Source organism: Octopus bimaculoides, chromosome 20 (assembly GCF_046866305.1).
Source record: "Octopus bimaculoides isolate indiv1 chromosome 20, ASM4686630v1, whole genome shotgun sequence".
NCBI lineage: Eukaryota > Metazoa > Mollusca > Cephalopoda > Octopoda > Octopodidae > Octopus > Octopus bimaculoides.
Window position 1 is genome coordinate 14,013,710 of NC_142947.1, and position 13,869 is coordinate 14,027,578.

At 38.2% G+C, this 13,869-nt stretch overlaps 1 protein-coding gene across 2 annotated transcripts in view; it reads right to left on the reverse strand.

Moving 5' to 3' along the window:
* LOC106881607 (uncharacterized) overlaps positions 1-1,610 on the reverse strand; it is a 6,650-nt gene extending 5,040 nt beyond the window's left edge. Inside the window, exon 1 of one of the 2 annotated variants that reach the window (XM_089338036.1) lies at positions 1,592-1,610. The gene's annotated coding sequence lies outside the window, so the exon portion shown is untranslated. Of the gene's footprint in view, positions 1,260-1,591 lie in introns of those variants that run through there. The other variant, XM_014932068.3, reaches the window with a different exon arrangement.
* Positions 1,611-13,869: the final 12,259 nt, after the last annotated feature.

The window sequence follows — 13,869 nt, forward strand, 5'->3', positions numbered from 1 at the left end:
GACGAAAAATCCCAATTCTATTTTCAGAAAATCCGGTTTTATTGTTTACACACAGTGGACGGTTACAGAAGAAAGATAACTCTTCATTCATATTTAGACTTAAATGAATCATTATACTAATTGCAATAATCGACAAAATATTTTAGCAGGTGCTTTATGAATGTCAAATTTGCACTTGTAGGGATTTGAACACAGAAATTATGAAGGACCTCTTAACTATATAACACAAAGCACTTTGTTCGCCGCCCTAACAATACGAGCAATGCACCGCTTTGTGAAAAGTAACGCAACTACTTTAGACTCATAGCAGCAGGTGTTTTAAATGTGCATATTCGACTTAAAGAGCGCCTTGTATTGTTAAACCCCCACCGAATACTTCGTCTTTATGATTTCAGAATAGTTAAGGAGAGACAACTCTATGAAACTAATCAAAGCCATTTCGTCAAAATAATTTTTTTAAATATCTTTACCGGTGGTTTTATAATGTCATGTCCAAGGTAAATCGAGCTTTCATGTTGTTATGGTACTATCGAGTATTTTGTTTTTGAGTTCTCTGTGTTAGATAAACGTTGCTTGTAGAACAAAATCCGCGACACTACTTAAATACAGAGGTCTCGATGCATCTCCGTAATGATATGTTTTTGCAGTGCACACCCGTGGTTAGGGTTAGTTAGGGTTACATAGATGCGTCGGGACCGCTCGATAAATAAGAACAATGAGTTATGACTAGTAACGCAGAAATTGTAGTAAAATACACTTTTTCTCTGCACCGTATGCATACTACGTAAAGGTAATCGATCAGAAAAATATAAATTTTAAAAGCTCTACATTTTGTATGGCATATGACGTCAGAATGGATATTTCTTATCTAAGTTTTCGAACCTAAGTCTTTTTTTGCGTAACTTCGAAATAGATGTCTACGGGGAAAGGAGAAAAGAACAACCACCAAACATTAAAAAAACCCCCAACAAAACAGCAACCACGAAACAAAAACAAAAAAAAAACTAATAAAGCTGAACAAAACAGAAAACTATTTTCCTTCCTCTTGAAGTGTTGAGTATTTATTCCGAAACTCGGACCTGATTTCAAAATCTTTGAGACATATTCATATTTCTTTAGTTAGGTTGAGAGGCTCGTAGCTTTGAAATTAGGGTGTTGCAGTCACAATCGCGAGGTCGTATTTTCGATCCCCGGACCGGGCAGTACATTGTGTTCATGAGCAAAACATTTCGTTTCATGTTGCTCCAGTTCACTCAACTGGCGAAAATGAGTAAGCCTGCGAAGGACTGGCGTCTCGTCCAGGAGAAATGTTGTAATCTCGATCACTTATAAACACCATGGAAACCGATTAACCGACCCCACGGGCCCAAGAACTCGAGATAGTTAATGCCAGTAAAAATGTTTAATTGTATTGCTTGTCTTGTAACATAAATCGTAAGAAGAAATACATTCAAAGTGAAGACATAATCATCACAACTTTATAATAACTAATTAATAAAAAATAAATGAACTGGAGCTCGTCGTGGATGTGAAAAAAAATAATGATTTTACGGGATGGAGATTAGTCGATGTTATCGACTCTAGCGCTTACCTGATACATATTTTATCGATCCCCAAAAAGAATTAAGTGCAGAGACGATCTTGTCGGGATACGAACTCAGAAGGTAAAGAGCCGGAAAAAATACCGCCAAGTATTTTGCCCGCCACGCTAACGATTGTGCCAGCTCTCCACTTTTGTTAATCTATTTATTTATTTGTAAAATCAAAAGCGATGATGTGGTCTGGCATTTTTGATCGATATCGTAAACTGCTTAATTGATCGAAGAAAAACAGTAGTAACTCGTTTAAACGCAGGGGTCCCCAGTCACCGGGCTGCGGGTCAGGATCGGACCGTGGATCATTTGGTAGCGGGCTTCAACGAAAGAATAAATCTTAAAGTTTTATTTCTATTTTATTGATCATTGCAGTCTACTGGTAGGTCTTTTTTTTTTTTTTGCATTATATATATATTATTTATGTGATAATTAAATTATATATTATGAATTTAATTTGTGTTGCTCTGCGTGCGATTCCTCTGATCCGTGGAAAAATTGTCTCGCATGTAACCGAGGGTAATGCCCCACCCCACAAAAAAAGAAAAAAAAGGGGTGGATCTTTGGTTTAAGGTTGCAAACGTCGGTTTACATTGTCTAGGCACATTAGAAATGCAAAGTATAAGAATTGCAAATATTTATTTCTGATATATTTTGGAAAAGCGGTTAGTAAGTAGCATCGACTTTAGCATTTGACTGGTGTTTATTTTATCGATCTTGATAGGATGAAAGGCAAATTGACTTTGGCAAGATTTGAACTCAGAATGTAAAATGCCGGAAAATACTGCAAGGCAATTTTTCTGATCCCACCCCATCCCGACGTTTTGTTGGAATTTTACTTAGTAATTTTTAAGGGAAACGGTTGGGTTGATAGCATAGACCCCCTGTAATCAATTGGTACTTTATTTTATCGACCCCCCCCACACACACACCTACCTTAAGTTTAATAATATATGATGTTCAATTATTCAGTTTCTCTTGCATATGATTCAGAAATGTGTCCTAATTATTTGCCAAACAGTAGAACCCTTAATCCCATAAATATTACCGGAAAAAAAAAGTAAAAAAAAAAAAAGGACTTTAGATTAACAGTGTACATATTTTTTATTCAACACAGTCGTTTATAAATCACATAGATAAAAACTTAGAAATACTTTCGTTTTCTCAGAAAGAAATGTTCACTTCTGCTAAAGGCTTTCTAATTCCTGGCTACCGCCCTCCGTGTGACCTCACATTTCCTTGAAAGCATTAGTAACTAGTTCCTTAATCAAGGTATTATGGCATTTAATTAACGTTGTTTTAATGTGTCCACATGCATGCATGAGAATTTATACAATTAAAGATTCGTTATTCTGCTCAGAGTGGAGGCGCAATGGCCCAGTGGTTAGGGCAGCGGACTCGCGGTTTCGATTCCCAGACCGGGCGTTGTGAGTGTTTATTGAGCGAAAACACCTAAAAGCTCCACGAGGCTCTGGCAGGGAATGGTTGCGAACCCTGCTGTACTCTTCCACCACAACTTTCTCTCACTCTTACTTCCTGTTTCTGTTGTGCCTGTTATTCAAAGGGTCAGCCTTGTCACACTGTGTCACGCTGAATATCCCCGAGAACTACGTTAAGGGTACACGTGTCTGTGAAGCGCTCAGCCACTTGCACGTTAATTTCACGAACAGGCTGTTCCGTTGATCGGATCAACTGGAACCGTCGACGTCGTAAGCGACGGAGTGCCAACATTCTGCTCAATATAGATACGTCCGCTGTAGTTCATTCATATAAATTGCCATTCCCGCATATTGTAAAACAACAACAAACAAAAGCGGCGAAGGTAAAGAATACAAAAACCCTAACCCCTAACCTTAAACATCGGGTGTGCGTATTCTTTACCTTCGCCAGCAAAAGGTACCCTAATCGGTTCTAAACGACCGTACCACTTGCTAGAGATCTCTTATCTTTTACTTGTTTCAGTTATTGGACTGCGGCCATGCTGGAACACTACCTTGAACAGTTTAGTTCAGTGGTTCTCAACCGGGGTCCATGTGGCCCCTGAGGGTCCACATAAGATTTCTGGGAGTCCACACAACAAAATAAATTGAGAATCCGCAATAGTATTTTAAGGACCCCTGAACATTTTTTGCTTTAGATGTATGTATTAGTATGCGTTGCACGAAACAGCTAGGTTTCTTTCTCTAGCAGTTTACATAGTTTAACCTATGCAAGTTAATGTGTGAAAAGCAAAAGAAGACTTTTGAAAGTAGTATCTATAAAACTATGTAGTTTTAGTCCACCAGAATAAAATAGTAATCTGTGTGACCTCTGGTATCTTTGAAAGTATTAGAACTAGTTCATTGATTAAGTTATTATGGCATTTAATTTTAACATTGTTTAATTTCTCCACGTGCATAGGTAAAACAAAAAAGAAATAATGGTTGAGAACCTCTGGTTTAGTCGAACAAACCAACCTCTACGTCTGGTACTTATCCTATCGGTTACTTTTACAGAACCGCTAAGTTATGGGGGCGTGAACAAACGAACACCGGTTGTCAAGCGGTGGAGGAGACACACACACACGTACTACTTTTATATCATGCGCGCGCGCGCATGATATAGAAGTAGTTCAAGTTCATAATTATTGAATACAGTATAAGTAGGAGTTAAAATGAATGCACATGATCAATGTGTGCATCAATGTGTGCGTGATTCAACACTATAGTTCTTTTCTGTTTGGCTGCACCTGGGGAAATTTTATAGTTTAGTGTTGGTGTATTGATGTAATTTTCCACGCTGAATCTCAGGAGGTAGTTCACTTTTTCCAGGGTAAAAGAAAAAAAAGTACAGAGATTTAAAGGTTGGTAAATTTTACCCAGTCAGAAAACAGGATTTGGAAGTTGCCATTCTGTGCGTGACTGCACCTGTTGTCCATTGTAAACAAATGAAATAATGGAGGAATTCTGCTTTACGTACGCCATATAAACCCCTCATAACTTTTTTATTTTTTGGAATTTTCAGAAAATTTTTGCGATTTTGTATTCTACACACAGGAATTCATACGATTATACAAAAAAAAAAAATCGTGCGTGATTTAAGGTCTATTTAGTTGTTATTTTTAGAACATCTCATTCCGTATTTGTTATAAGCATTTAACAAGTGACAAAAAGGACACGTGGTTAGCAGCTTGGTAACATGTTGGCTTGTTACTATGGAAACAGGCAGCTATATAAATGTTGCCTTCTTTTGGCTAAAATTACTCAAAATTCGCAAATTTTAAAAGCTATTAACTCTTTATTTATTGATCTATAGCGAACATGAATTTCATGTAAATGATTACTTTACAAAACTACACCAAAAGACCCAATATGAAATTAATTGGAACAAAACTTGAAGAAATTGAAAAATGACAGCCAAACAAAAGATCCCAATCTTGGTGCCATGACACCCCGTCGTATTGTATGGTGAGAAGTTTGCTTCACAACCACATGGTTCAGGGTTCAGTCCCGGTACGTGTCACCTCAGGCTGATCAAAGCCTTGTAAGTGGATTTGTTAGACGGAAACTGAGAGAAACCCATGTGTTTGTGTGTGTGTTTGTGTGTACAGATACACACTCACACATGCACATATGACGGGATCTCATGTGGTTTCCGTCTGCTAAATTCGTTCACTAGCTACTGATCGACCCCGGGCTATAGTACAAGACACTTGCCCAAGGTGCTGCGCAGTGGGACGAAAACCAAATCGACTTCGTTAAAACTAAATCAACTTCTTAACCACACATCTATGCGTCCTCAAAAAAAAAAAAAAAGAAAGAAAATGTGTGACTTGATCGCTTTTGTTCGCTCGGTCAGCGTTGAGCTGAAACCAGAGAAGCTACAACAGGATGTTTTATTTTAAACTAGAAAACTAGTGATTTAATTCTTTGACAAGTTAAACTGTCGTCTGAATTCTAATTTCTATTAAGCTAATCTAAAATTCCGAGATTGTCTCTGCCATTCTACATCAGAATTCAAAATGGAGGATCAGAGGCACTTCATGAATCGTCTATAATACATTAAAAATGAACATCAATCTTGCTTGCTTGTTTGCAATGTTATACAGCCAAACTGGCGTATAATGGTGAAAATACTTTGAAAGGAAAAGTGACCCTGACGTGTGAATGCAAACAGAATAAAACAAGTTTTGCGTATGTCACACCAGTGATTATTGAGAAATTCGGGGTTTTGGGAGCATAAATACCCAAAACGGCGCATAATGGGAAAATACTCCGAAAATAACTTAACCCTGAAAGGGAAGAAGCTCTAACGTTTCCATTAGACACATTATGATGGGCAAAATATTCTAAAGTGAAAATAACTTTAGAAGTACGTAAATATTTCGTAAAAGACCCATTCGTAACCTCGGTGTGAAATAGTTTTTTTAGCAATAGGTTTCTTTCGAGTGCATTCAACGTATCTCACCCTCCAAAGATTTGGCTGCTATTTCTAGCACGCCCTGCTACCACGCAACAGCTATTTGCGATAAAGAACCTGAAATACCTGTTACGTGTTAGCAGGGCGTGCAAGAAATAGCAGCCAAATTCTTCGTTTTCTGGGGAGAGGAGCCATTTACGCGTTTCTTCGATGTCACATTCGTTGAAAGCATGAGAAATAACCTGGAAAAGAAAAAGAAAAAAACAACAAAACAAAACTCCGTTGCTGGGAGTCTCAGACTTTCCCGGTGACCCTACAGGTGACGGGTAGACTAGTAAGCTAATAAGACATGTCTCCCGGATTCTGTGACGTAAATATACTCCCTTGGACGAGACTCTGGTCCGACGCAGGAACACTCATTTTTGCTACTGAGTAGAAAGGGGCAACGTAAAATGAAGTGTTTTCCTAAAGAACACAACGCATCGCTCGGTTCGAGAATCGAGACCACACTCTAACGTTTGTTAGTGCAACACCCTAAACCACTGAGTCACGCTTCTCTACATTGATCAGAGTTACACAATAAGTGTTACTACAACATCAATTTTACTAGTAGTTATTTTCGTATTTTTGCGAAAAGTCTACTTAAGGATGGAAGACCAACACTTACACACACACTTACACACATACATGTAAATACTTACACAAATGTACGCAAATGCCACATTGTAGGATTTCCCGTTATGTATGTTATATATGTACACGCGCGCGCGCGCATGTAAATACACAGATATACGCAAATGCCGCTTTATGGGATTTCCCATTATGTTATATATGTATACACACACAAACAGATACACACACACGAACAAAAATACACTCATATACACAACGGGGGTGTGTAGAATATATATTCTATACACCCTCGCGTTTCGGAAATAAATGGTCCACAAATTTTGCCTTAACGCGATATCTAACATCGGAAAAATCTGTAAAATGGCATTAACTATCTCAATGATTTCCATTTTATAAATAGACAAAGCGTTCCCAGTTTGATTTTCGCGAGCGAGCGAGCGAGAGAGAGAGAGAGAGAGAGAGAGAGAGAGAGAGAGAGAGAGAGAGAGAGAGAGAGAGAGAGAGAGAGAGAGAGAGAGAGGAGAGAGGGAGAGAGGGAGAGAGGGAGAGAGGGAGAGGGAGAGAGGGAGAGGGAGAGAGGGAGAGGGAGAGAGGAGAGGGAGAGGGAGAGGGAGAGAGGGAGAGAGAGAGAGAGAGAGAGAGAGAGAGAGAGAGAATAAACCAGAATACTTTAAATAAAGTAACAACAAAAAGCAAGCAGCCCATTTATTATGCATGAAAACAATTTCTAAAAATACTACATATTTATGTATACATAAAAAAAACTTTTGAAATGAAATACGTTAGGTAATAAATATGACTCGCAGAAGTATACGTTCAGAAGACAAAAGAAGCTGACATGGTGGAGGTGGAATGGGGTAGCCTTTACTCAGGGGATGCTATATTAAATTCAGAACGTTTCATTTTCTCCGAAAATAAGCAGAAGTATAAGAATAGTATAAGGCAATAGATCAGTGCCTCTCAAAATGGATGCTACCACCTGCTGATGCTGGGGCTCTGAAAATTTTCGCCACCATCCCCTGCCGGAGCCTCATGGAGCTTTAGGTGTTTTCGCTCAATAAACACTCACAACGCCCGGTCTGGGAATCGAAACCGCGATCCTATGACCGCGAGTCCACTGCCCTAACCACTGGGCCATTGCGCCTCCACCATCTGCGTTTATAACAAGACTGCATTCGATTAACTTTTGTTCAACCTAATATCAGTACCTGGACTCACGTAATTGTATACAACGATGCAGTTAAATACTCTTGCAGGCAGTTAATTCCGGCCCGTACTGTGTGTTAAAAGCTAAACTAAAGTATATGGCTTTGAACATTCAAGGGTGACAGGTGACTCTCAGGGTTGATCGACAGGCTTTCGTCGAGTCTATTCTCCTATCACAACGCTCCCCTTCCTTTTCTGCCGCACCAAACAATCCACACATGAACATAACGTATTTTCCAACAAGTGCATTTCATGCTGACAGGGTACCCGTAGATGAAGAGTTCATTAGCCGGTTAGGTACATTCGCACAGAGTTCATTGGTCGGCAAGGTACACTCCCTGCCTCTGTCTGTCTGTCTGTCTGTCTCTCACACATTTTCTTTTTATACTTACCAAGAAAAAAAAGAAAAAAATATCTGGAGAACTTTGCATTTTCTATGATCTTTTCATTGTTGCATGGACATTTTTCCAACAGCACTTAAGCATGTAGGTAGGTGGGTATGTATGTTTGTTACTTTTCATTTGAAAAGGAAAGTGTGGCTGGAGAGGAGATGTCTGTCGGAGTGTACGTTCCAAAAGAGATGGAAGCATGTTGCACGAGTGTTGTGCGTGAAAGGAACCGTGTGAATAGTCAGAAAATTAAAAAAAAAAAAAAAAAAAGGTGCTAGCGATAGATCGGGGCTTGTGGGGGTAGGAGCGTGGCCTGATCATCGCTTCATTTGTGTTGTCTAACGTACTGTTAATATCATTCGATTTTTATATTTTATATAATTTTTCAAGTCATATTTTAGGTAAACCATTCGCATTACTGATACCAATCAGTTGTTTTGTACCATTCTATGTTTAGCCCCCTGTGGGCAATAAAGGAAATGGGTGTGTATGTTTGTATGTAGCTAGGTCGATCAATCGATCCGGCTCACTGCATTAACATAGTTATACATGGTAATCTAAGGCAATCAAAGTTTATCATCAGAGTCTGAAAATAATTATAGTGAATTTGAGTTATATTTTTCCCCTCTGACGAGCAGATAACCTGACTGTAAGAATTTCATTATCATGTTCTGATTCATCGTACTGAGGAAATTCTTTGTGGGTCATTTGAAAGAATGATTTCATTCAGATGTAGACAATCAACAACGTGCAAATCGTCTGTATTTTTGATGTCATACTCTTAATTTCACAGTGTATAGGATTTGGGAAAATAACAATACCACTGTGATTCAAGATGATAACTTCAGCTTCATTATTTTTGTGAATCCGTACTTAATCAGGGATGGTTTTTCTAGTAATATTGCTTCATCAACACGTAGATCGCCATAAAATAGCACTGAAGAGGCCAAACTAACACATTTTAGTAAAAGCAGACAACAACTTGATCATCTGTCAAATGTAAATATTATGAGAGCTGACGATGGTAATGCTGATGCCGTTTGAGTCTCACTGGATTGGCAGCGGAAACTTGTTATTGAATGAACTGTATGGAGAAGGAATTTCCCGTTTACGAATAAGTTTACGGATATGTTATTACAAGTATAGATCAACATATATTATTTTTTTATCCCACACAAGCTTTTACATAGAAGTGTATAATGAATAGTACGCGCATGCGTATATACAATACTGTTAGTAAATAGGAATTTTGAAATTAACGGGTGATAAAATCTGAACTTCCTTTGAAGTGTGTAGAGATTGAGATGCAATTCTTGAGAGACAGAAAATTGGTTAGTCATTTTCATAGAGATGAAGTTCAAATATCTTTCATTGCCATAAAAGAAACCTTTATAAATATATACATACATACATATATATATATATATATATCCGCTGATTTCTAATCTATGGGTTTATGTCGTACACCTGCTGTTGCGTATGAGAAGAGCACAGTAGTTAATTGAGTCCATCATTAAGATCGTTCCACCTCCTTCCTTCAACAAGGAAAGGCAGGTAACTTTTCTCTGTTTAATGGCTATAACAAAAGAGGCCGTGTGGTCGATGCGCGTGAAAGGGATAAGGACGGGCAACTTTCTCTCCGGCATTGGTTTGACCCAAGACTACATTCATCATTTAAAACGAAAATTAAAGCTACATCCTGTTATATTCATTATATTTGTCCATTTTTAACCATTAAGAAACTTATTTGTTTCACTTTGTCATATCCATTCGGATCTTCCACCTTGTCGTCACGACTCCTTGTCGTCACGACTCCTTGTCGTCACGACTCCTTGTCTGTCCCTTATTGTTCCTCTATGTATAGCCTTTTGTGACAAATAAAGAATTAAATTTTCATAAAACATGTAAAGAAGTTTTCACTTAGTCACTCCAGGTAATTTTCCAAACTTCCTTTGCAAATGGAAGAATCCCTATGAAAAAAAAAAAACCCCCACAAAAGCAGAAAGAGGATGGTAATGACGTTAAACTTGTATAGTATATACTGAATTGTTTAAATTTGAATTTAAAATTCTGAAAACCACTACAGTATTGTTACGCATGAAAGAAAGAAATGGGTGTGCTGTGCTATTGAAAGTAAAAAGTATTTTGTACAATTCCATTTGCTCATAGAGGCACGGTCAGACTTGAAATTGAGTGGTGAATAAGATATTAATAGAGCTGGTAGAATTTACTGACTTGGCTTCAGGCCTTGTAGCTGTGATAAATAATATGTAGAATTTTAAAACTGGGTATAAACTCTTGCCTAAAATACCAGACTCCACTCGCGGATTCGCTTGATCTGTTTTTCACTTCATAAACAAAATGGCGATTAACGAGATGTTAAGTTGTTTTATAACGATTTGCAACTATTAAGGATCTTTTTAAAGGTGCTCTCGCTTAACATTTCGTGTCAGAAGTCACCACCTGCTTTCTGGCAACATACTTAGAGAAAGGTACTGAAAAGCCTATCTGCTATTCAATTTGGTGAGGCCTTTGCTCGTTGGATTTGATATGAATGTTGTAGTTAATAAAATTGTCGTGATTTCTTGTATCCACAAGAACAGCGAATGTTTTACATTGATAAAGAGGTCGATGCGTCCATTGCCAAGAAAGAAAGAACTGTCAGACGCAGTATCTATGTGTGAAATGTATTTTTACCACAATCAAGACATTATCATCATCATTAGCGGCGTTTGATTTTTCCTGTTGTTTATTAGATTCTGAATGAAAGTCTTACATATCTGATGCATTTCCTTACATATATTACGCAGACCTGAAACGGACGTACCAAATGACTTCAAAATATCATTTGGTTTGACTTCATTATTACAAATTATGCGACTCCATGCCAATACAAACTAGACAGTTCAGACTCCACTTATGCAGATAGATACCCTAACGACGAATTAGAGCAGTTTGTTTTTATATATATAGGGAGAATTCACAAAGAAAAAGCAAAAGGCGAAGACAGGTGGTGTAGACAACAAACAGATGTATTAGTTTAACGCTCGGGAAGTGAAAAAGTTTTTATCGTTTCGAGCCAACGCTCTTCCACAGAAAGGAACACAGAAATAAACAAAGAAAGAAATTAAAGAATGTGTAGTGGCTAGCGAACTATCATGGCGAATGCCAGACAGGAGGGTCACACAGGAGAGCTAGGAAGAAGGGGAGGTAATAAAGTTGTGGTGATCCCAAAACGAAGGTGCGCGTGCGTGTGTATAAGAGACAAATAAGTTGGTTCGGCCGCCGTCCGTGCAACATCTATACTCCTCCCTGTGCCTGTGAAATCTTGTATCCCTGCCGTAAGGCTTTACTTCCACACACACCAGCTTAATTTAATTCGTCCTTAGTCGAAAGACACCTGTTGTTATGTCCTGTTATTTGTATTTGTGTAACATTCTCCGTTTTTTTTCCGTCCTTGTTTTCATATACATTCGCTGGTTTCTTCCAAGGAATCTAATGCTCTTAGCTCAATTTTTCCTTGGGGATGGCCGGATTGGAGCAATCTCGAATATAACCAGCTGAAATTGCAAAGATAATCTGGAATTCGACTGAGGAAAGAAAACTCCGAATGACCCGTCCTTGTTTTCTTCGTATCGTCTATCTGGATGTTTTGTTGTCCCTTTTTTGTATCACCTAACTACCTAACACTCTGGATGTTTTGCGTTCTTGTTCTGGGTCTCTTCGGGTAGATAGATAAATAAAAATAATAAAAAGTCTGACTAGAGATTTTCTGATTCGGTTTTACGTACCGTTACATGTCCATCAACTTTGGGAATGAGTAAGAAACAGAAAAATTGAAACGCGAAACATTCAAATATGAACGTGAAAATTATAATTCTAGTTTAGAGAAAATGACATAATGAGCCATCGCTGTTGCCACTGTTAAAAGAAAGAAAAGAAAGTAGATAATATGTCATTTTCTCTAAACTAGAATGTATAATTTTCACGTTCATATTTGAATTTTTGCGTTTCAATTTTTATTTTATTTTTGTACTCGAAGAGACCTAGAACGGATCGAAACATGTGTCGTACTAAATAAAATTTTTTATTCCATCTATTTTATTAATACTCTCTCTCTCTCTCTCTCTCTCTCTCTCTCTCTCTCTCTCTCTCTCTCTCTCTCTCTATCTCTCTCTCTCTCTCTCTCTCTCTCTCTCTATATATATATATATATATATATATATATATATATATACATACATACACACACACACACACACACACACACACACACACACACACACATACTTATAAGAGGGATGACCACAAAGCGGACATCCAATATGATCTGACCACTAAGAAAGAAATGTTCTCAAGAAAATTCGGCAAAAACGCCGAACTGATATTAATCAAATTAATATCAATTTATTACCATTATTATTTAAATTTATATATATATATATATATATATATGGAGAGAGAGAGAGAGGCTGACATAGACACACGGTAAACACACACGGACAGGTAGAGATAGGAAGGAAGGAAGGAGAGAGAGAGGGTGGGGAAGGAATTCGTGGGGGTCACAGTTCTCAATTTTCGTAGCTCAGATTTCTTTTCCATTCAGTTGAGAAAAGTAAGTTTTCGTTGTTATTGTCGCTATTATTTCGTTCCAAATCCGTTTTGGACTGTCTTTATGATCAAAGGCGTTCCAACTGTGTAATCAAACCATTATTATTTCGTTTTGAGTCATTGTCTCGGATTACGTGAGCCAATGTTTTGTTTTTCCTTGTCATTTGTTTGTTGTTAAGACCGCCTTGACCTTACCCAGGCAAAATGTTATTCAGGACAAATACTAGCACTGTTTCTTCAGCTCTTTTTATTCATTTCAGTCATTGGATTGCGGCCATGCTGGAGTACTGCCTTAAGACTTTCTTTTTCTTTTTCAGTCGTTCGTATCAAATCCGGTGCAATTTTTTTTTTTTTTTTTGCGGCATGGTACATATTTTAACGATTTATATTTACTGCACTGTTAAGTTAAGGGATATATATACAACAGGCACGGGACATATACGCATGCGCGCGCGCGAAAACACACACACATACAGATGTATGCACACGCACACACAGACATATACACAGGCGAGTTTCCTTCTCGACTAATTTTACTCACGAGTCATTAGACCCACCCGAGGCGGCAGCAAAAGACACTTGCCAAGAGAGAGTCACTCGGTTGAGATGAAGACTTCCTACCACACAGACTAGCATGCACCTGTCTGTCTGTCTGTCTGTCTGTCTCCTTTGTTGCCTATATAGCTAAGCGCTTTATAGGTCCGAAACCAATGGTCACTCTAGAGAGTGACCATTGGTCATAACAATCACCCTTCTAAATGTAGAAGTGGCTCTGAGGTAAGAAGCTTGCTTCCGAATCACATGGTTCCGGGTTCAGTCCCACCACGTGGGACCTTGGGCAAATGTCTTCTACTATAGCCTCGGGCCGACCAAAGCCTTGTGAGTGGATTTGGTAGATGGAAACTGAAAGAAGCCCGTCGTATATATATTTTATAAAGCGGTGGTTTTACCACTTTTATAACGGGCTGAGATTATCTTCTTTATATGGTTATAATAAATTGTTAAATTCATCAGACTAGAGTCACTCAACAATCGACACG